Genomic DNA, 24,049 nt, shown 5'->3' with positions numbered 1-24,049 from the left:
AACATTTCAGCTGTTCTCCCTTTTAAAGGTGAGCAACAAGATGAAAATGTGTGAGTTCCGGGCGCGCAGCCTCCGGGGGAGAATTGCACACAGATGCTTCTCAATGTTCTTCCTGCGGTTTCCTCCTGGGTTCTGGTAGGCAGAAAAGGGTTTGCAAGGCCTGTGACTGCCCTATGTTTACCAATAATCCCAGGGTGCACTAATGCCCATAATGAACAATGTGCCCTGCATACCCTCCTCCCAGCAACCCAACTTCTCTGCACCAGCGGCCGTAGCCATTCTGCAAAAATAAGTGGGCATACACCATGTAGCCTGTCCACCCCTGACTTAAGCCCTGGTATAGTTACTTTGATGGCATCAGCAAATTATTCAAGCGAAAGATCATAAAAAGACTTTATGCAAAAATAGGTCAGGTTTGGCAATTATTCATTCAGTCATACAGCTCAGTTGGTATTTTCTTTTGAAGGAAGGGGATGGTGGCATTCCTATTTACACTGTAGGGCTGCGTAAAAAGGCAGCATTGTGCTCGGTGCAGTAAGGTGAGGTCAAAAGGGAACACATACACAATGGTTAATAAGCCCAATGTTTCCAAATATTTTCAGATTGTTGTAAAAGTATTGTCACTCATAGCAAATGTATACTGTCTGGTAGAAGTCAGTGTTTAAACCTCATGTCTTCCTCACAATGGGCTCATCATCGAGACTGGAAAGCAGGCTAATTCCAATCCTAACCATCCAAGAGAGGCACATTGGAGGTAAGTTGATGGCTACTACAAATCTCTGCACTCAAGGAGTGCAATAACTGCATTTTGTCCCGTTGACATAAATACTGATAGACACTTTTGATTCAAAAGAACAAGTTAATGTCCTTCAGTAAACTCTTTCTAGTGATCATTCTATCTAACCTCAGATTCGTCATCTTTAGAATATTCCCAAGGCACAATACTGGATATGGAAACTTTTCATAGCAGTGCTCCTGTGATGCATGTAAGCTTTGTGTTGCCCTGGAACAGATGGAGTGGAGCCGCATATAAGCACTACCCCTGCGAGCCGACATCAGTTTACTTGACTCTTTCTGCACCACCAGATACAAAGCACAAAACAAATGTCCGTATCAGTGCGCAGATCTCTAGTTTTTAGATGTTAAAACAAGACCACTCCACAGAATGGGGAGGTGAAAGGTCACACTGTCAGTGTACCTTCCAGAAAGAGCATTACCATACCAAAGATAAATAACTTGTTCTTCTGATGGATACTTCTAACCATAGATTCCTTACCTTTAGAACAGATACCAAAGCAGTTCTCCTGAAGACTAAGGTGGTCATTCAGAGTTTGGTGGTAACTGAACTGTCACTCCGGTAGCGGTCTTTTGACTGCCGCCAGGGTGGCAGTGCAGAACGCCATATAACGAGTAAGGCGGTGAACCCAACACAGACAACCCACGCAAGCAACGCCACAGTCGACGAGCAGCATCTGACAGCGGAAGCAGACTCCATACAGACGGAAACCTATGTCCTGCCCTCCATATTCCAAGTAACCACTCCGCCAGGATATCCTGTGCGGCATTGCCACCATGAAAAACCTGGTAGAAACAGAAAGCATAAAAGGAAACACCCACCTTCAGGCAAAGAGATGCTTCCGCGGCACCATGACAAACGAACTGCTTGTCTTCCCAGCGTTGTATCTCGCCATTCACCTCCAGGGCCACCGACGACAATGACAACCGTAAGTATACCTAGCACAGATGGGAGGAAATGGCAGTGATACACTCCCACACAGAACACACATACCTCACACAGACAGCGAAGGCCACACATAGGCACACACAAAGCCAAGCAGATTTGTGCCAAACACACAGCACAACGCACACCAACACCACCAACACACCCCATAACCACACAACAACTAGACCAAACACCTCAATGTTAGCATTGTCAGGCAAAGATGTGCGGCACCACACATATACACACACACCATGAACTCCAGGTAGCATTGACACACAATCAATAGCTGTGAACACACATCCAAACAATCAGACAGGTGACAAGACGTACAACCAACATACAAGGAGATCCAAACATGCAACACTATACACACAGACGCACACAACACCCCATACAATCACACAAGCAAGCAGTCACGCACATCACAATATCCCCATGGCCTAAACCATCGATCCAGCGCATGCAAAAACACAGACACAATTCACACACAGACCCCACACACCTATGCACACAGATGTCACACCACCATTTAGAAGGAAACCAGGACAAGCATCTCATCTTGCAAACCACAGCAATGTGGGCAGATGCATTAATATACAAAAGAAAGAAACTATATACAAAATGTGGCAATGGCAAGTCCAATGTCCACAACTGCAGGACACATTGCCTGTCAAACATGGGCTCAACTTGACTCCTCACTGCAAATAGGCTTCCACCTCACAGGGCCAGCAATGGGACAGGCAGGCACCTCAGGGGCGTAGGGGTGGTGGGGAAGGCTTGGATGTGCAGGGGCACATTTAGGTTTGGGCTTGGGAGGGCTGGAATCTTTGCTGGTTGGAGGAGCAGGGGAAACACCAGAGGAGTCACCCAAGGAATGGGAGGTGGTAGGGCCTGAAAGGGGCAGGGGGGACATGCCTTTAACGGAGAAGACTGGGTGGGATAGGAGTAGGGAAGAGGTCAAGTGCGGCAAGGAAAACTTTCTTCAATACACAGGGCGGTCACATGGTTGAGGGTTAGGAGTGGTGGTAGAGGGAGTGCTTGTCTCACGTGTCTATGTGCTGTACGTGGATGCTGGTGTGTGCAATGTCTGTATGTGTGTGGTGGCTGAATGTTGGGTGGGTGAGTGGGAACGTATACATTTCTTGGGAGTAAGGGGGCAGAGGATGCAGGGAGAGGGAATGGGGGATGTGTGAGTGAATGTTGTGGTGGTGTGTGCAAGTGAAGTGGATGTGCTGCAGGTAGCAGGGATGGTAGTCGTGGTGAGTGTGGATATGGTGTGTGGGGTGTATGTCTGTGAGTCTGCTGCTGTGGTGATTGAGGGTGTGACAGGAATGGTAGTAGGACCAGTCTGTGATGATGCAGTGCTGGCAGGTGTGAGTGGAGGTGTGACTGCAAGGGAGGAGGTGAAGTGGGAATTGTCTGTTGTGTCTGCAGATGTGTGTTGTATGTGTGCATGCCTGTGTGAACGTTTGTGATGCCTAGGACTGTCTTTGTGAACCTTGTGTGTTGTAGTGGGTGTATGCGGGGCTGTAGGTGTGCTTTTAACAGGTGTAGGGAGGGGGGTTGTGGATTGGGAACAGGTAGCTGGAGGGGGACGGAAGAAGAAGGGACACTGGCTGCCGTCAACGAGGAGGCCAGAGCCTAAAACGATTTCTGGAGGCCAGACAAAGCACCGTGAATGCCTTCCAGTAGCGCATTTGTCTGCTGCATCTGGGATGCCAGTCCCTGGGTGGCATTCACGATCATTGTCTGCCCCACAAAGATGGACCTCAGGAGGTCAATAGCCTCCTCACTGAGGGCAGCAGGGTTGACTGGGGCAGGGGCAGAGGTGCCTGCGGCAAAGGAGACACTCACCCTCCTGGGGGAGCGGGCACGGCAACTGGGTGGTGTGCTACAGGGAGGGCAGTGCTGGTAAGGGGGGTGGCGGACAACAATGGTGTTGGTGTGGTCCCAGAAGGGTCCGCCACTGCTAGGGAGCCACCATCGGAGGAGGAATCTGAATCAGATGTGTCAGTAGCTCCAGTCTCCCCGTGGTGCTCCCCTCGCCAACCTCTGCTTCGCTGGTGCCAGCCTCCTGGGACCCGTGGGCTGCTGCATCCCCACTCGCCGGTGCCCTTCCTCCTTTGCCAGATGATGCTAATGCACACATGGACAGAGGAGGAGAGAGAAAAGAAAGGTGGGAGAAACAGAAAGGGAGGAAATGATGAGAACCCACACATCCACTTCACATACAAACAATGCAGATAACAGTCCCTGCTTGTGAAACAATAGACCATTTAGCATTCATTCCAAAATAAAGTCATGCAAGCGATGTCCAAAATCATCTCAACCCTGCAGCCTAAGCACCTGAATGAAGACACCTACATGCCTCTCAACTGCCAAAATGACTAATCCTAAAATCCAGCCCAGGAACAAACCCAAACACAAGTCATCCATTACAGGATGATACAAATCTTAGCAGAGAGGGACTGAGGACACTGAGTGACTGACAGGAACGTGTAGAGTACACGTGGTATAGAGGTCCATTTCTGTAGGAAATAAAGCAATTTTTATCTTCACGTAACATGCCTGTCATTACCCATATACAGTGTCAATATGACCACCTTGTACTACTACAGTACACGCAGAGATGGAGGATGCAGCCAATGACATGATAGCATACTTGAGAGATCCATACCTACAGGTGAACGTGAGTCACAGTACCACCACTTCTTATCCTACGTGCTCAACATAGCGACTGTCACACACTCCTACTTGATGGGTGTGACAACCAGGACTGTACATTCCCTAAATCTCATCTGAGTGCATTATTTCCAACTCCAAGGAGGGTGACAGTGCACAATCATGCAGTAGTCACCTGCCAGGCAGCACTTACCCCCTTGTGGCTGTTGTGCTGCCTTCAAGTGCCCATCCAACTCAGGGTATGCCACCACCAGTATTCAGGCCATAAGGGCGGGTCAGGGTCTGACGTGCACCCCTCCCACGTTGGGAGGCCGTCCCCAGCTGGGCCTCTGCAGTCTTACGGGCCCAGCCTCGCAGGTCCTCCCACCGCTTCCTGCAGTGGGTGCTCCACCGGCAATGGACCCCAAGGGTCCGCACATCCTTGGCGATGGCTCGCCATAACCCTTTCTTCTGGTGGGTGCTGACCTGAATGGGAAGCCGTGAGAAGAGGGGGGACATCATGTAAATAATACCACTACAGCAGTAAGCTTTGGCGACACACAACAAACACAGACCATGCACACTGCCAATATCCCACACGTATCATGTGCATGCTACATGCCTGATCTGTCTTGACATGTCAATGTGTACACACATACATCGTTATACAACACCCAACATGTCTGACAAAGGACGTCGTGCTGACCTTTTGCCCTGGAGCACCGTACAACCACCCATACTGGGGTAGGACCCCTTCCACCAGTTTCTCTAGTTCCTCCATTGAGAAGGCTGGGGCCCTTTCCCCAGAAGTGAGTGCCATCGTTGCTCCAAGAGACAGGACACAGCAGCACACAAAGTGGAGGTCTGTTCCGCATGAATGCCAGGAGACATGCGAGCTTGCCTACACAAAATGGCAGTTACGACCGCAGCGGTCATGACAGTCACTGCGCCGGCGGTGATCGTCTTTGGTCCCAGTCTTCCATCAACATCAATGTTAACCAATGAGGAGTTGCACGGCGGTTCAGACTGCCCTCCGTTCCACCAGAGGAAGTCGTCATGGCGAAGTCACTTCCAGCTCTCCAATGCATGCCGGACACGCGGATGCCATATTAGTCTGTGACATTACTGTCCTGAGTTCACACAGTGCAACTACCTGCATGTCCTCACAAACACATACTTTAGGTCACACATTGTGGATATTGACACATAGAGTGCGTGTCTGTTGCATTAACACACTTGGCACAACATTTGTCAGCACATACGAACACATGGAAGATGTACATGTACATGTCCCACAGAAATCATGTGACATCGTCTGGTTAGGAATGGAGGGTGGCGTAATGTGTATTCATACAACATGACAGGCAACTTGCACGACTAAAATCTCATGACTTGTGTGTCATACTGGGTAGACTACATTATGGGAGGTTCAGAGTGTTGTTTGTGTCCCCGCACAGATATTGCCACTATGGAGTGATGAGGATGCACCAATTTACCAGCCACTCAGATCTTGAAACCATGGAAGAGTGCCACATTATCATGAGCTATCGACTAAACCGTTTGTGCATCAAGGAACTGGTCACCCAGTTGAAGCCAGATCCCCTGCCGGGTTTGAGGAATCCCCATGCCATTCCTTTACCAGTCCAGGTGTTGTCAGTCCTGGATTTCCTGGTGAGTGGCTTTTCTCAGGTCACAGTGGGACTTGCTGCAGGGTTTTTTACAGCCCCAGTGCTGTAAAGTGTTGCAGGATGTGCTGGATGTCCTACCCACGCATGTGCAAAGGCACATTAGTGTTAGAAATGGGGTCTTTGGCAGTCAGGTTACCCCCTGTCCAAGCATAGACCCTCACTCTAGTCAGGGTAAGTCACACACAATCCAAATTATCTTGTTCCCTACCCTCTGGTAGCTTCGCACTGAGCAGTCAGGCTTAACTTAGAAGGTAATGTGTGTTGCATGGAAAATTCTACCGCATGGCAGGCGCTGCGTCGATTCCTCTCAGGAAGTTGTGCTGCGTTGTTCCGGCTCAGCAGTGCTTCGATCCAGTGGGCTGTGCATCGAATTTCCGGTCGCTACGCTTGCACGGCGTCGATCTTCTCCTTGCAAAGTCAGGCTGCATCGTTTCGGTTTGGCATGCAGTGATTTTCTCACCGCAATGCAGGCTGTGTGTCGTTTCTGGCAGTCTGTGCGTCGATTTTCGACGCACAGGGATTTCTTCTTGCAGGAATTAAGTCTTTTTGGTCCTGAGGCTCTATACAAGCCCTTGGAGAGCACTTCTCAGCACAGCCAGAGAGCAGCAAGGCAGCAGGGCAAAAGGGCAACAGCAAGGCAGCAGTCCTTCTCAGAAAGCAGTCAGGTGAGTCCTTTGGGCAGCCAGGCAGTTCTTCTGGGCAGGTTGCAGGTTCTGGTTCAGGTTCAGTTCTCTTCTCCAGGAAGTGTCTGTGACAAGAGTGTCTTGTCCAGAAGTGTCTAAGTTGGTAGGGTCAGAGACCCTGTTTAAATACCCAAATGTGCCTTTGAAGTGGGGGAGACGTCACAGAGGGGCTTACAAGTGCACAAGATCCCCTTGCAGTTCCATCCTGTCTGCCAGGGTCGCAGTAGGGGGTGTGTCAGTCCTTTGTGTGGGGGCAGGCTACTGTCCTTTGACATGTAACTGTCAGGCCCTCCACCCTCCCAGCCAAGGAAGACCTATTCAATATGCAGATGTGTGCAAGTGTGACTGAGCATCCTGTGTTTGGGGTTGTCTGAGTGACTGTCAACTGAACCTAGTCAGACGTGGATTGGAAGGCACAGAAGGATTTGAGTGTAGAGAAATGCTCACTTTCTAAAAGTAGCATTTCTAAAACAGTAATATAAAATCCAACTTCAAAATTAAGCAAGATTTTGTATCACCATTCTGGCCATACTAAATATGACCTGGCTACTCCTTTCAGATCAGGATCTACCAAACAGTATATGAGGGTAGCCCTAATGCAACCCTATGAAAGGAGCAGGCCTCACAGCAGTGTTAAATGAATTTAGGAGTTTTACACTACCAGGACATATAGAACACACATGTTCATGTCCTGCCTTTTACCTACATAGCACCATCCACTACGGGCTACCTAGGGCCTACGTTAGGGGTGACATATGTAGATAAAGGGGAGTTTAAGGCTTGTCAAGTACTTCTAAATGTCAAGTCGAAGTGGCAGTGAAACTGCACACAAAGGCACTGCAGAGGCAGGCCTGAGACATGGTTGAGGGGCTACTTATGTGGGTGGCACAACTAGTGCTGCAGCCCATTAGTAGCATTTAATTTACAGGCCCTGTGCACATGTAGTGCACGTGACTAGGGACTTGGGTATGAGCCAATGTCAACATGTTTTAAAGAGAGAGCATATGCACTTTAGCACTGATTAGCAGTGGTAAAGTGTGCAGAGTCCTAAAGCAAGCAAAAATGAGGTCAGAAAAAGAGAAGGAGGAAGGCAAAAGGTTTGGTGGTGACCCTGCAGAAAGGCCATTTCCAACAATTAGGTTCCCACTACCACCAGAATTTCCCACTATAAAAGCAGCCTTCTACAACATATCAAATGTCCCACATGGAATTGGGGCCATTGATGGGACTCACATTGCGTTGGTATCTCAGAGGATCAATGAACAGGTCTACAGAAACCAGAAGAGTACATATTTGCTCAATGTACAAGTGATGTGTCTTGCAGACGAATACATTACACATGTGAACGCTAAATTCCCTGTATCAGTACGTGATTCCTACATCCTGAGGAACAGCAGTGTCCCTGCAATGATGTCACAGATACAGGGAGAAAGGGCCTGGGTCATAGGTATGTGTACTGCTCTCCATGTCAGACGTTTTTGCCCCTCACAACACAGTCAGCTCTCTGCCTAGCATTGTTACCTATGGTCATGTTCCCTTTTCCACACAGGTGACTCCGGATACCCCAACCTGCCCTGGCTCCAGACACCTGTGAGACATCCAACTACATTAGGTGAGAACAGGTACAATGAGGCACATGGCCAGACGAGGCGTGTGATTGAGCAGACCTTCGGTCTCTTGAAAGCTAGATTTCGTTGTTTTCATGTGTCTGGTGGTGCCCTACAGTACCGACCAGGGAAAATCTGCAAGATCATTGTTGTATGCTGCATGCTCCATAATCTGGCCCTCAGAAGGCACATCACACTGTTGGAGGAGGGGGACATTAATGCTGGAGTGGCGTTTGTGGCCAGTGACTCTGATGCTGAGTGGGAGGATGAGGCACATGACAACAGGACTGACATGATTAGTCACTACTTTCATTGATGTACAGGTATGTCTGCATTGCATTTCATCTGCACATGGGAGATGTATTGCTGAAGCCAATCTGTAGCCAGTATTTGCATGCATCAAGGTGTGTGTGGGGACTAGAGCCTTACATGTTAACAACCTTGAAGCGTAGGTGACTTACCATGAGAGGTAGTGGAAATGCACAGCTGCTAAGTACATATGTGGAATGCTGGTGCCATTGAGGTACAGCCTTATAGTTGAACCAAAGGTGTAAGGTCCTCAGTCTGCCTGACTGGGGATATGTTAAGGGGACTTATCAGTCTTGTCCTGCTGCGTAGGCATGTCATGCTGCATTGTCAGCTGCTGTGTGCCAAGTGCATGTTCCTGACTACTCAGGGAGGTGTACAATAGAGGATGTTACCTATGTTACATCTTTCCTGTCCCACACATGTGTGAAAGCCCATGCAGGCCCTTACATATGGTGTATCATAGCTGCTGGGACACTCATCCTGTGTTTGTGTGCAACTGCTATTGATGTAGGACTGTGGATTACCTTTCATACAATATTGTATCTCATTCCATTTATTTTCCTCTCTTTCAGTGACATCTGTTTGCAATCTGCTTGCTGAGTTGCCAGTTGGCATAGTTGACAGTGGATGTTAAATCAATATAGATGTACTTACACACGTGCTGGAGTATCCCACTACATCTGTGACTTGGACATTATTGTTGTGTAGACATGTATAGTCTTTTGTTGTCCCGTGACAAAATTGCCAATACAAACAATGAAGAGACATGCATTATGACTTGTGATAATTGGTGTTTATTAAGTGTTAACTATCACAGTCCTGAGGAGTGGGGTAAGGCTCTACGTGATGATCAGAGTGGGTGGTACAGCTGTTTGGTTCACAGTTCCTTTATCCATTTGCCTCGGAAAGATGTGACCTTGGTATTGGACAGCCAACAGGGTTTAACAGTGGCACACAAGGGTGACAATTCAGAAGGGGGATCACATCCTGGTGGGGAGACTGGTCTTGGGCTGAGGTTCTGCAGGATGTCACGATGGACGACCTCTTTTGCAGGGGGCGGTTCCTCATCTGCAGGGGTAGGGGTGCTTGTGGCCTGTGGGCCAGCAGGTGTTGATGTTGAAGGCAGTGGTTTTGACTGACTACTGGATGGGGCCTGCTGTTGGGTGGAGAATGTCTGCAGGATGTTATTGAGTTCCTTGAACTCCGCTAATATGGAGACCATGGTGGAATTGAGTGCCTGGCTTCCCTGTGGTATTCCCTCTGCAGCCTTTGGGTGTCCTGCAAGGTTGTGTGTATCTGGCACATTTTGTCATGGGTTTGATGGTAGGCTCCCTGGACTCTGGAGACGGCCTCCTGGCCAGTTGTGTCTTGTACCTGCCTCGTCCCTTGGCCCACAACTGCCCTCCCACTAGCCCTTGCCCCCTGTTACCCTGGTGCAGTGTGCCCCCTCCGACTGACACGAGGACTGTAATTGTCTTGTGTTTGCAATGCTGACTCTTGCCTATGTCCTGTGGGGCACACTGATGATTGATGTGACCCTGGGACACAGGTATGGGAAGGTGGGCTTTGCTGTGCACTGGCTGCAAAGGGGGAGGTAGTTTGAGTTGTGGGCAGGGTGAGGCTTGTGGTGGTGGACTGATCACTCATGCCTGATGGGACAGGTTTGTCGTCCGAATCCAGATTTCCTTGGGAGTCCTCCCCTATTGCACCTGCTTCCAGGCCTGTGCTTTCTGTCACTCTGAGCTCCTCTGCTGTGTGTCCGTTCTTGGGAGTCCTGTGTAATGAGAGATATTGTGTCAGATGATGGTACTGTTGCAGTAACACACATGGTTTTATGCAGTCATTAACTGTATTTGCAGATCAGTAATGGCATTGACAGTTACCAGTCCACTGCTTGTGTTACCATCAGTGGAATGTTGCAATGGGCCTATTTTGGAGTACATTTATTATTTGTCTTGCTACTGTAATTGCCATGTACTGATGTGCATTCCTACTACTTCTTAGTGATGGGAAGTGACATGGTTTGACGTGCAATTGCAGAGAAGTGATCTGGATGTAGTAATCAGGAATGGGTAGGGAGTGTTGCATTGTGGTAGTTGTGGTATTTGCTGCTGTGTGAGGCATACATGCACTAGGTGGGGTTGTGAGTGAATGGTGTCAGTGGGAAGCTGTGGCATGCAGGGGTGGGTATGGGGTCCATGGTGGGTTGGTGCACGTTAGGGTGGTGTGGGGGGTGAGAGGGTGGTGGGAGTACATGCTGTGCAAGGGGACATGCCGGCCGTTGAGTACAGTGGACTTACCAGTCTCCAGTCCAGTAGCTATTCCCGTCAGCTCTTCCGGGTGTGGCATGGCCAGGACCATCTCCTCCCATGGTGACATTTCTGGGAGAGGTGGTGGGGGTCCTCCACCAGTCCTCATGATGGCTACTTGATGCCTGGAAGTCATGTCCGTACCTTATTCCTAAGGTCATTCCACCTCTTCCTTATGTCCTCCCTTGTGCATGGATGGTTCCCCACTACATTCACCCTGTTGACTATCCTCTGCCATAAGTCGTTCTTCCGGGCTATGGATGTCTGCTGGACCTGTGCTCCAAACACTCGCGGCTCCACTTTGATGATTTCTTCCACCATTGCCCTGAGCTCCTCTTCTGTGAATCTGCATTTTTCTTGTGGTGCCATGGTGGTTGTGTTGTGGGTGTATAGTGTGCAGGGATTCTGGGTGTGCGGTTTGTAGTTGTGAATTTATATGGTGGTATGTGTGTACTCTGTGGTGTTTGTGTGCAGTGGTGTGCTGTGTGATGCGTGCTCAGTATGATGGTGCCTGTTGTACCTAGGTGCAGTGCCTCCTTTCAGTGTGCTCTTCTCTCGCTCTGTCACAGTTTCTAGTTGCAATGGGTTCTGGGTATGTGTGTGGGGGGTGTGTTTTGTAGTGCTGTGGACAGGTGTGTGTATGTGTCTCAGGTGTTGGGTATTGGTGTTGTCCACTCTGGTGCAGTGTTGATGTGGCGGTGCCTTTTTTTTCCCGCAGCGGTTTGGGCCGCCAACGGATTGCTGCTGTGTTGGGATCCGCGATGCTGATTTGTGACTCGTAATTTGGCGGGCGGTAAATTCTCGGCATGGCAGTGGTGCAGCCGCGTCCACACCGTCGTTTGGGCTGAAGGTGTCGTTTTTTGGCTGTATCTTCACTCCGCAATTGCTGGTGGTGTTTCGGCGGCCATTTGCACGGCAGTCTTCGGTAAAGACCGCCAAACTCAGAATGACCATTTAAGTGTCAGTAGAGTGGGGTCAGATCAGAAAATCTTGCAGGACACAAAGGTTGAAACACCCTTCCCACCAGACCAGGCTGTCAAGGCAGCAATGATTTGGGAATATGTGCACAGACACCCACGTCCTACCTTGACATAATCAAGGACAGACACACTGTCTCAGCCATGGTACAAAGGGCTCTTAAACCTTCCGTAGTCTGCTTTTAGGCCAATGCAGAGCAAATGTTATTGCAGAGGGCCATCCACATCTACAGAGTCTTTTTTGCACAGCCTATCATTTCTTTGCCCAAGAGAACCCCACAAATAGCTGATCGCTCACCAGATGGTCCTTGGTACGACCAATGTAAAAGCTCATATCTCTTGAGGTCCAACCGATGGAGCCTCTCCTATTTCAAGGATGTAGCAGGCAAAAGAGTTCAGGGACAGTGATGGATTGCCCATCATGGAAAGGATTCATGACTTTCGGCAACAAGGCCGCCCAACTCCTCAGCACCATTGTGCCTTGAAAAAAGGTGCCGACAGAGCTTGGGCTTGACTTATTCAGTAAGCTGAAGTGATCAGAATGATGAAGACAGTCTTTAAAGGTCAAAAGACGAGCAGCTGTACGTCTTCTCAAAGAATTTACACATGAGAAACATCAAAACAAAGTTAAGGTCCCACTGTGACATCATAAATAGTTTGGGAGGGAATACACGTTAAACATTTAATAAACTGCATTACATCAGGTAATTTAAACAAGTATGGTTGGTCCAGCAAACGCAAAAAGGCCAAAAGGGCCAGCAAATAACCTTTAATAGTACCTAGTGCAAGGCTTTGCTTGGACAAAGACAAAACAAATAATAAAACATCCAGCAGATTGGCTTGTAAAGGACATGTTTTATGGATTCCACACCAGGCCCTAACTTTGTCCCAGTGTCTAGTGTAAATGAACTTCGTAGACAGATACATGGGAGCAAGGATGACGAACCAAAGTATTTCAGCCATCAACATGCATCTCAAAACCCACCTCAAACTTCACCATCTTCTAGACAACACTCAGTCAAGATTGAGAAAGAGCCACAGCACTTATCACTGCCACTGGCAACATTTGAATCACCCTAGACCGAGGAAAAACATTAGCCCTCATCCTGCTCAACCTCTTCACGACCTTCAACACTGTATCATAGAACATCCACAACCTCAGATGGTGATCAAATGCAATTAACTGTCCCTGCTTAATCTCCATGCATGAAGGAGTAGATTGTGCAGGTTTGGGAGCAGAACCCTGCCCTTCTGCTGTGACAGAAGATCCTCCTAGATTGGCAAGATAATTGAGGACACAACCCAGAACCACTAGGATGACTTGAAAATGGTCACCCATTACCATCTTCAGAACTCAGAGTACAAAAGTCATAGGAAGGAAGGTGTACAGGAGACCCCTTGCTCTACTCCAGCCACAATGTTTCTCCCAGCAAGAGATTCTCTAGGAACTCCGTTGCGCAAATGTTTTGACACTGCATTCCTGATGGTATTTAAAGTATCTAGCTAGCCCCCTCCCTTGCACCCCCACCCCTAACCAGCTGGAAGACACCATGTTCAAATTCAGGATACAGATGCCACTTGTGATCTGCTCAGTGTCGCCAGCTCAGCTCACATGCCCTGCCATTCAAGGATCCCACTATGTGGTTCACGATCAGGCGATCAGCTTCAATGCTCCAGCCAACTACAGAGGTGCAGAGCCTCTTGGGACAATAGCCAGGACTCCACTCTACCCTGCAGTATCAGATTACGGTGGTGTTGCCCGAGAGAACCTGCACCAAAATCCCCTTGATGGATGGTAGGAAGAACTTCTGTGGCGAACGAATGGGGCCCGCAACTCCAAAAGGTTCTATGGAGCTAGGTTTCTTCCAGAGTCTTCTGATCTCTATGTCCCACAGATGACATCCCCAATCCAGCAGTGATGCATTTGGCACCACCACTACTTATACTCATAAGAAGTATGCCACTCGTCTAATTGAGGTTGAGCAGCCACCACTGCAGATGTCATCTGACAGGTTCCCTTGGTGCTGGGAATACGGGAACTATAGATACCATGCAGAGCCTGTATATACTACCTGGAGTAGTCAACAAGCAGGCCAAGAAGCCCCATAGCTGCTTTAACCGAAATCAAGGACCAAGGCAAAAACTGTGGGATAATAGCTCAACTGTTGTGGACTCGTTACAGGGAGAGAAGGCCTTGAACTGCACACTGTCTAAGACAGCTTCTATAAAAAAAAGAAGCCTCAGCAATGGAGTGAGGTTTGACTTTGGTTCATTGATCATGTACCCCAACAATGTCAGAAGGTTTGCCGTCAACTGAAGTTGGTCTATAACTGACTATGGCAAGCCTGCCTTCAACAGCCAGTCAAAGAAGTAAGGGAAAACTCGTATCCCTGACCTCTGAAGATGTGTGGCGACCACCCCCTTCACTTGTGAACACCTGAGAGGTACTGGTGAGACCACAGGGGAGTACAGCAAATTGAAAATGCTCCTGGATGATCTTGAACTGCAGGTAACATCTGCAGGACTGCAAGATAGGTATATGAAAGTATGCATCCTGCGGATGCAAGGTCACACTTATCCAGTCACCCAGATCCAATACAAACAGATCCTGGGCAAGCGTGAGCATTTTGAATTTGTCCTTCTGCAGGAAGGCATTCAGAGAGCAACGATCTAAGAGGCCGTAGCCCTCCATTCTTCTTTGGCATGAGGAAATAGCAAGAGAAATAACCTGTCCCTACTTCAGAATCTGGAATCCATTCAATGGTGCCTTTGGAGTGTAAAGCTCATACCTCCTGCATTATTAGAATAGACAGATGCTTGTCCAAACGCTAGTCTAGTGTGGGGGAAAGGAGCAGTGGGACAGAAAGAAACTGTACAGCATAGCCATGCTGATTGATCCGGAGGGCCTATATGCTGGACATGAAGGATCGCCATCCTGGGTGAAAGTCTTGGATTCTTCCCTTTAGTGAGCTTTTGTATGCCATGAAAGGCAAGCCAAAGCTACTAGGAGGCAGTTGCCACAGGGGAGGCAGTTGCCACAGGGGTGGGGTACTGGGAGGACTCATGCTCAAGATGACCTTTGCACTGCCACCCACATCCATGCCCACACCCACGAAAGGACTGGGGTCACTGCAGAGGTTGCCGAGGAGACTGATGTGCTAATACACCATTTCCCTGAAGTAGCCTTAGAATTTCCTGAACCGATACTCATACCCAGGTTGCATGGGGTGTAAGTGCACTGTAGACGATTCGGAACGCAATCTCGGGTGGGATCAGATATCTCAGTCAATACCAGATTCTCCTTCGGCGCTGGCACCAGCATCAGTGAAGACTGAGAGTCCCCACATGTCCTTCAGACTCACTTTGGAAGTCTGCACCAGAATTGGTGCTGAACCAGTGATAGGTCCAAGGGGTTCAGTTGGTGCTGAGAATGGATCAACTGTTGGTAATCAGACTAGGAGCCCTTGCAGTTCCAGCGCCAGAGGAAGCTGTAAGAGTGCTAAAAATATACAGCATGGGCTCCTTAAAGGCCTTAAACTCCTGTGATACTACCAATGGCCAGGGAAACTCAACATCAACTGTGGTATCGGTTCCTCAAACTGATATCGGAAACAAGATTGACTGGCACCTTTATGCCCTTGCAACTTCTCTTTTGACAGAGTGGTGAATCACCAAGACGACATCATGCGGGAGCGGGCCTGCACCCTCGACTTGGAAATTGAGTGAGGCTTAGGTCTTCCTTTGTTCTGCGACATACAGCTTAGCTTTGCGGTCCCAAATTGCCTTCGGGTGCGTGAGGGCACACTACATGGCTTGGAATTCTGCCCTGAACCCAAGCACCAAAAGAAACACCTTGTGCAGCTCCATGACCGAAATTTGTTTTCTGTAGTCACAGCACGGTCTACAGCTTGTAGTTTTGCACCCTGGATATCATTTTTGGAGTTTGATAGACCAACGCAAGAGGGAAAGGAGCTCAAGATCCGCGTTCAAAGGCGGGAAAAGAAGGAACTGATGCTGGCACGTAGAGGTGGCTCTCATATGTAGTTCAAAGACTGTATCCCCGAGTATGCTGTCTAGCGGGTTACCCCAATAGAAGTGATCTATAGCTCCCCAGCACATATAATTTTACAAATGATAAGATGCAATTTATTTGATCAACTTATCCAATAGAACTGATTAACTTAGGGCATCATTTTCCACTGGTTGATTTCTAACTTTTGCTAACAGGAGCTATTGTATGTAGTTTTTTATGTTTCACTTTTTGTATAAACCCGCTTTATAATGGTTTTTATGCTTTTAACAACTGACCAGTATCATCCTAGCATTTAGCGTCTTGCATAGGGTAAGATCAGAGACTATTTTTGAGAGTCTTGTCTTAATTATTTATGAAACCTTTTATGTAGTTTTATGAACTTTTTTCCTGTTTTAATTGCCAATGTCCTTTTAATATATATATTTTTTTTAATTATTATGTAATGGTTTATGACTTCTATCTCTCTGTATGTATGATTATTTTTAACTTCTCAAATGGTCCAAACCTGGACCGAATAAACTATTGATTGATATGTAGTTCTGCATGGGCACACTGCTATGAAAAGCACCTGGACCCAGCCTGGCACCTGGGGAATATTCTAAAGGTGAGGAGTATGAGGTTAGAATGATGAATTATGAATACCAAATGAAGATTCTAAAAGGGGAGGGGGGACTAGAATCGTGGCAAGTCATTGATTAACTCATTAATGTAACTAGAAAGTAACTAAACCACTAATGATCCCCAAAGGTATGCTATGATAACATAGTAATTTGTTATTTAGATTCTGGTAATGCCTCTTTTTGGTCTCCCTAAATACCGTATTAGGCATTTCCAAATTGTCTAAACTGCTGCTGCATGCCACCTGCTTTATCCTCTTTTGTGCATTTTTGTGATATCATACTTGGACAAACTCCATTGGCTTTCCATTGTCACATGCATTCTTTTGAAGACTTTGCATTGTTCTTAGGGCTATATTTGACACTGGGCTTGGCTATTTTAGAAATTGGCTTAATTATTCTGCCCCTATACTCACTTCATGGTCCTCATCTCTAGCGATCCCATCAGTTCCCGAGATCAGTTTGCCCATAGTACGTGGCTCTTTTTCTTCCTTGGTGCCTACCAAGGATACAAGTTTCCACTTTAAATCACAAATTGTTTCATTTTTCGTAACAAGCCTAACTATTCTTTTTCTCCAGGTCCATCTACCATTCCTTCAAAACGTCAGCATTTTCTGCAGCTGCTGGACAAAGTAAATGTTCATTCATTCAAACACTTCCCACTGGCGCCAGAGGCCCTGGTCATCCCCTCAGATTACAGTTTGCCCTCAGGAGGGCATCTCCTGTTATTAGTCATGCCCACCTTGTCCTTACAGTCCCCCAGCCAGCCAGGCCTTGACATTGGGCCCTGGCCGGGAACTGATCTTCAGAGACCCCCAAACTGGGTCTTAGAGTTCATGTCCTGATGCAACCAGCTGGTCTCCAGAGTGTCATTCAGCCTTCAGGTACCTGCAATAGGTCATTTGACACCACTTTAGGGGGTCCTTAAACACCTCAAAGATCCCAACCTCAACTGGTCAAATGTCCTTGACTTCAGTGACGGGGAGGCAAGCTACCCTCCGCCAATTACCTCTACCTACACTGTGGACCAAATAAAGTGATGCATTTAATAAGTTCTGAAAAGTACAGAACAGGTGAGGGCCCTTAAAGATTACAACCAATAAGGAGATGGATCTTCAAGCTGATTGAGGCATGGCAGGGATTCCTGATCTGCCATTATTCAATTAATTGACAGCATTATAACACTGATGAAACGTGCACTCGTGCTTTTGGAAGTGTAGGGGGAAATCAAACCAGTTGTTCACTAACCCATTAAACTTCAGACAGCAATAATAATAAAGGAATGGAAAAAAATTCTAATAATGTTCCAAACACCACCTGTGGCCTCCTACACATGATGCACTGTATGTGGCTCTCAGTTAGGCCACCCCGCCTGTGCCCAGACAAGACTTCCTGGTGTGCCCCCACTCCTGTGCTTGAGCGCCAGTCAGGTATGTTGACTGCCACAGTAGTGGAGCGCAGTGGGGCTGCGAGATCCGAAATGGTGGTGCCCAACTGGTAATGCGATGGAGAACTCTAGTGTATTATTCTACCAAGAATGGTAGGGGGAGAGACAGGCTCAGAGACTTGGGCATGCTCCACAATGGCCTCTGCCACCTCTCCAGAGACCTGGTGGTACTTGGCCTATGCAGCATTAGATCGGTCGCCGGCCATTGGTGCTTCCGCTCAGTGTCATTTAGTGGTAATCGGGCCAGGGATGAACATAGAACTTTGAATGATGGAAGGCCTCTGTGATAAGGTGCGGTGTGCACCCTTTGGGCCTGACAGAGGGGTCGGCATTACCCACTGGCTGGCTGTAGTCCCAGTATCCCCTCCCTCCCAGTGAAGATAGTTCTGGTGCCTTGAGACATCTAATACAACAGAACTGGCAACTGCAACCAAGACATGGATGTGCTGCTGTAGGGCTCTGCGGCCCTCTTGGACTGTGGTGTCTGGCCTGCATCCCGCGCCGCTCATGCTCCCACTAGGCAGCCTTTTTCCATCATAGCAGTAAGCAGGCCTAGAAACAGCATTGACTCCTGGGTGTGATGAGACCCACAATGCATCTGACAGGGCACAGACCCTGTAGGCAGTTAAAATCTGGGCCCCTGGACAAATCAGGCCCAGCCTCAGGGGACAGTTAGACATGCTCTTGTGACATTTTGGGGTTCATGTCTCGAATCCACCTGAAGACCTGTCTGGCCCTGGCGGCTCTTTCGACAACTAAACGGCTGCTCTAGAAGGTGCTGTGCATTACGGTTGCTCATAGCCATCTGCAACCTCCTACAAGCCTACTCCCCTTCTCACTTCAGCTGCATCCGGCAACACATGACATTGCCGACCATGGAGAATCAACTTGGAAACTGTACTTTAGTGGCTGAGGCTCTACACATCCGGTGACTGGATGTGGACTAGCATATAGCCCCATTGGTGGACCTTCAGTCTAACCCCCAACCTCCTATACTTAGCCATAATACCAGGCAGACTGGACACAGTTGTCTCAACCCTGCGAATGATGGACAAAAACACAACCCAGACCTATGTGGATTCACCCGTGGCAAATACGGACACTGGGGAAGTGACATTGGCTGCACCCAAGACTACTAGACCTCTACTGCCATCATCCTACAGGCCCATCAATGTCTCCAAATCCAAGCTGGAGGCAAAAGTTGGGGCTGCTGTTTCTCTGCTCAGACATGATCTTTATAATGCATTTGAGAGGGTCACAGGGGTGAAAGGGCGAATAACCAAACTTGAAAATGCAATTTAGGAACTCTAGGGCACAGTGATTTGATTGTCAGTAGTGTCCTGTGCACTTCATCTACGAGTGGAAAACGCGGAGAGTCAGTCCCCGCTGAAACAACTTGAGGCTTGTGAGATTCCCGGAGGTGGTGGATGAGTCCCTTTCTGTTCACCCAGCTTGAAAACCTTCATCCCTGCAGAAGAAAGGTCCCCATGTCCTTTGCTTGAGCGAGCTCATCGAGCCCTGGGGCCACAGTCTCCCACCGTGGCTCTGCCTGGACCCAAATTATCAAGATCGAGGCCTTGTTCTCCAAAAGATCAGACTGAAAGGGGCTATTCAATAGGACTCCCAACTATCATAATTTTTCCAGATTACACCAAAGAATTCTAGAAGCAATGGGCACCCTACAACTCAGTGAAGCAAACGATGACAGACATGTCACTACGTTTTCCTAATAAAGTTAAGGTAATCTTCCAATCTGAATCGTTCTTTAACACACAGGAACTTGCCTAGCAGTGGGTGGGGAAGAGGCCCCTGTTGATAAGACCAGTGGCAGCCTCAGAGACTGACTACTCATCAGTGGGGCCCAATAACCATGATATTCATTAGCACAGGAGATCCCGCCATCATGGGAGGCAGACAGCCAGGCACTCTGACTTTCCATTGCACCAGGAGCTGACCTGGATGTCGGCCACCAGGGGTCTGGCGAGGCTCCCCAGGAAGACATTCGACTCACTCCCTAGGCAGCATCCCGTTCTGACTCAGATATAGATGCTCTTCTCAAGTGAGCAAAAGACAAGAAGCTATCAGCCACATCTGTCTTCTCGACAAAGCTTGGCCCTGAACAGATTGACACCCCTTGTGCTGAACTGCACCTTTACCTTGTGTGTCAGACTGCCAAGCCAAGGATTTTTCTGGTCCTCAAGCGCCCCCCTGCGGTACGTGACTTGAAACACTTATGAACCGCACAATGGTTGAAACTTCAAGGGGTTTACCCACCTGCTGTTTCATTTTGCTGGGGTGTTCCCGTCTGGGACAAGGATATCGTCCCTGGGTGTCTACGAAAGATATTTCATATTTAGAAATATGGGAAGGAGGATGAGGACAGTTTTATGTTTGATTTTGATCACATATACTCCTGGTTCCTTGTGTGAGATCGTGCCCAAATCATGTTTGATCCCATACCTACACTTCTGAAAACGACTCCCTCTAGCACCAATATTCCACTTCACTGCCTCATGTAAATGGCCTCCTTAACAAGGTCAAGTGAGACCCTCACCTCAGTCGGGCCAGACAATCGGACTTGATTTGTTCCTCCTCTAGGAGACTTACCACATAAGGACCCAATGTGGTTTCCTACACAAATACGGGTTCAATGCCATTTATCATGAAGGATTCCAGATAAAGTCTAGGAGGGTGACTCTACTGATCCACACCCCAAATCCCTTTAGGGTAGATTGGTTGTATTATGACAAATGGGTGGTTTCTTTGGGTGGTGGGGTAACTCTGGGGCTCCCCTAGCATATTTTGCTCTGTTCCCCAACCCCTCTTACAAAGTCATTCCTTATATGTTCTAGTGAGGCAGTGCTCTTCACGATGAAGGGAATCATGATTATTTGTGGGGACTTTAACCATTTAATCTATGTTGTCCTTGATCGTGTTGAACCCATGCTGCGCAGCCTGCCTTCCACCAATCTGCTGGGGTCCTTTTCTGGCTTTCTGAGTCTCAGTGACATATAGCGCCAGCAACACAACTACCCTGGGAGCTACATCTTCCTTTCAGGGGTTCAGGGTACACTTACTTTCTGGTCCCCACTGCACACTATTTATCAATACCCACAATACTTTTTCATGCTCAGAGCTTGTCCTGCCATGCCTCTTTGGAGCTACATATCCACTGTGGCTGTCCACTCTCTTTGACCCCATAAATGCTTAGTCCCTGGTGGCTGACCCAACAGCCTTTCCAGATGTCTCTGCTAGAAGGATAAACATAATTCTTCCATGAGAATACAGGATCTGTAGACTCTTCTGCACTACTATGGGGCACATACAGTGCAGTAACAAGGGGAAAAATTATATTAAAGTTCGCCCATGTAAAGTGGAATCAAAAGCATGAGACTGAGTCTCGACCGGGCGGCAGAAGAAGCGGAGTGCGTGTACACAAGGGCAATATTAAAGAAGATGGAGCATATTTTGGCGCAGACCACGCTGGTGCTTCAGCAGTTAAAAAAAGATGAAGTTAGGAGCCTTTGGCAGGCATCTCAGACTCACCTCTACGAACATGGAAATAAGACAGGCAAACTACTGCATTGGTTGAGCCAACATACAAATAGAAACTGATTCTCGACTGACTGAGGGTGAATCAGGGAGCCCCCATACTACCCCAGAGGATATGATGAATGCATTTATCGCCTGCTACGCCTTTCTCTATGCTGTAACACAGAACCGCTCTGCAGCAGCTCAGTGGCAATTATCAGAGGAACTGCTCACAGTGACGGAGATTGCAGATGCTACTCCTCATTTGTCAGGGGTTGGGGGGATCCTGGGTTCTAACATACTCCCTTTTGAGTACTGTTGCCAGGACAACATCCTCACACAGCCTATACTGGATCTCTACACAGAGGTATGCGGCCAAGAGCAGCTCCCGGGAGACCTGGAGGAGTCCCACATTGCTGCCATTCTCAAACCAGACAGCCCCCCATAACACTGTTCGTCCAATAGTCCCATTTTTTATTAATTGTGAAAATAAAATCAACCCCAAGGTTCTTGCAGCACAGATCAGTACTGTTATTACCAACTTAATTTGTAAAGATCAAAGCAGCTTCTTGCCACACAGATCAACGTGACACAAAATTCATCAGTATTATGAATATTCCTTAACTCCGATGATGTTCTTTAAGAAATAATTTATTGGCAAGATGAATTAACAACAGCCTCCAGCCACAACCGGTAGCGAGCATTTCTCCTCACATCTGTCAACTGTCACAGCAACAGTTATAGAATGCTGGTAGGAACCAACTGGGAAGACAAGGGTAAAAATGGGGAGGAATGGAATGTTACACTTGGATCCCTATGGGCAGGTGGGTACACAATGAAAGGAAGGGGGAAATAGTGAATGTACATTTTATACAAAACATTACTTATGATAAATTACAACACTTCTCCTTCCCATAAAAGACTTTCATAGAATGTTTGGAAGTAATACCCTGTTGGGAAATCAAGTGAGCATGTAATCTTTGTGCCAGACAGGAACTGCACGAGCCCTAGCTCTGCGATTATTCCCATCATATTTCAATACATCCTTTGGCTTTCCATCCATACCTGAATACTTCTGAGATGGACAATGGGGTGTTAATCTATCCATGCTCCACGTTCTGCCATCCTCTAATGTTACTACATTTTTCTTCACGTCTGTTATTTTAATAGGTTTGGAGAATTTAGATTCACACACTTGGCGATTGTCTGGTAGTTTAACCATTACCCGATCACCAACATTCCATCTTGCTAACTTGGAACCATGCTTTCGGTCATATATTTTCTTGTACCCTTCCTGATGTGTTTTGACTTGATTCTTCATTTTATCTCTATGAACCCATTTAGGCTCTCCTCCACCCAGCCAGTTGGGGGGGGGGGGGGGGGGGGGGGGTCAATTTGGTGCCTGGTAACCTCCCTTTGAGCACTAAGAAGGGTGAAACCCTGGTAACTGAATTAGGGGTTGTGTGATAGGACCAAATAATTTTTTGAAGTGTTTTATCAGGAGGACTCCTTGATATGTGTGCGGTTTGTATACACTCTTTGATCATATGGTAACGCAATCCACCAAACCGTTTGCTCTAGGGCAATACAATGCTGTTTTGTGATGTATGATAGACAACCTTTGTAAGAACTCACGCATTTCCTCAGAAGTGAATTGGGCACCGTTGTCTGTTACTACAGTGCTAGGCACACCTTCTGTCATGAATGTATCGGTTAAGAAATTCACTAGAGATTGGGTTGTGATGCTGCTAACTACTCTGATGGTGATCCAATGAGAGTGATAGTCCACCAGTACTAACATAAATTTACCAGCCCACATGGAAAGTTTTAATGGACCAATAATGTCGAGACCCAGTAAGGTTTGGATGGCACACTCACAGGGGATAGTGGTGCGCACCTGGTATTCTTGCTTTTGTCGCTCATGGCCCAAGTTAAACAATCCCTGACTTTATTTTCCACAATGCGGTCCATGCTCGGGAACCAGTACGTGGCCCTGACTTTAGCCTTGGTTAAACTTCTACCTAAGTGACCTTCATGGGCCAAATCCGTAATCCTATCCCACAAGCCCTTAGGTGGTACTATCCTTTCCCCTCTCATGACTTTGTCGTCAACAATACTTAATTCTTGTCTCACAGCCCAAAAATGTTTTAGATCCTGATCTAGGCCATAAGACTTTGGGGGCCATCCTTGGACTATCCTTACCTTGACATTTAATAGAGTAGGGTCGTTTTCCATGCAATTGTTCCATTCCTCCCTTGTAATACTAGGGATATCAATCATTAATACAGGCTCTTCATATTTATTTGCATTTTCCTCCTCCTGTACACATGGTAGCCTGGATAGACAATCCGCTACAGAGTTTTTTTATACCAGTAACAAATTCGATTTTGAAATTGTAACCTTCCATACCTATGAGCCATTTAGCTATTCGAGGAGTGGTGGTCTCCCTCCCCTTCGTTGAAAA

This window comes from Pleurodeles waltl, chromosome 1_2 (genome assembly GCF_031143425.1).
Source record: "Pleurodeles waltl isolate 20211129_DDA chromosome 1_2, aPleWal1.hap1.20221129, whole genome shotgun sequence".
Lineage (NCBI taxonomy): Eukaryota > Metazoa > Chordata > Amphibia > Caudata > Salamandridae > Pleurodeles > Pleurodeles waltl.
Note: the sequence above shows the minus strand (reverse complement) of the source record.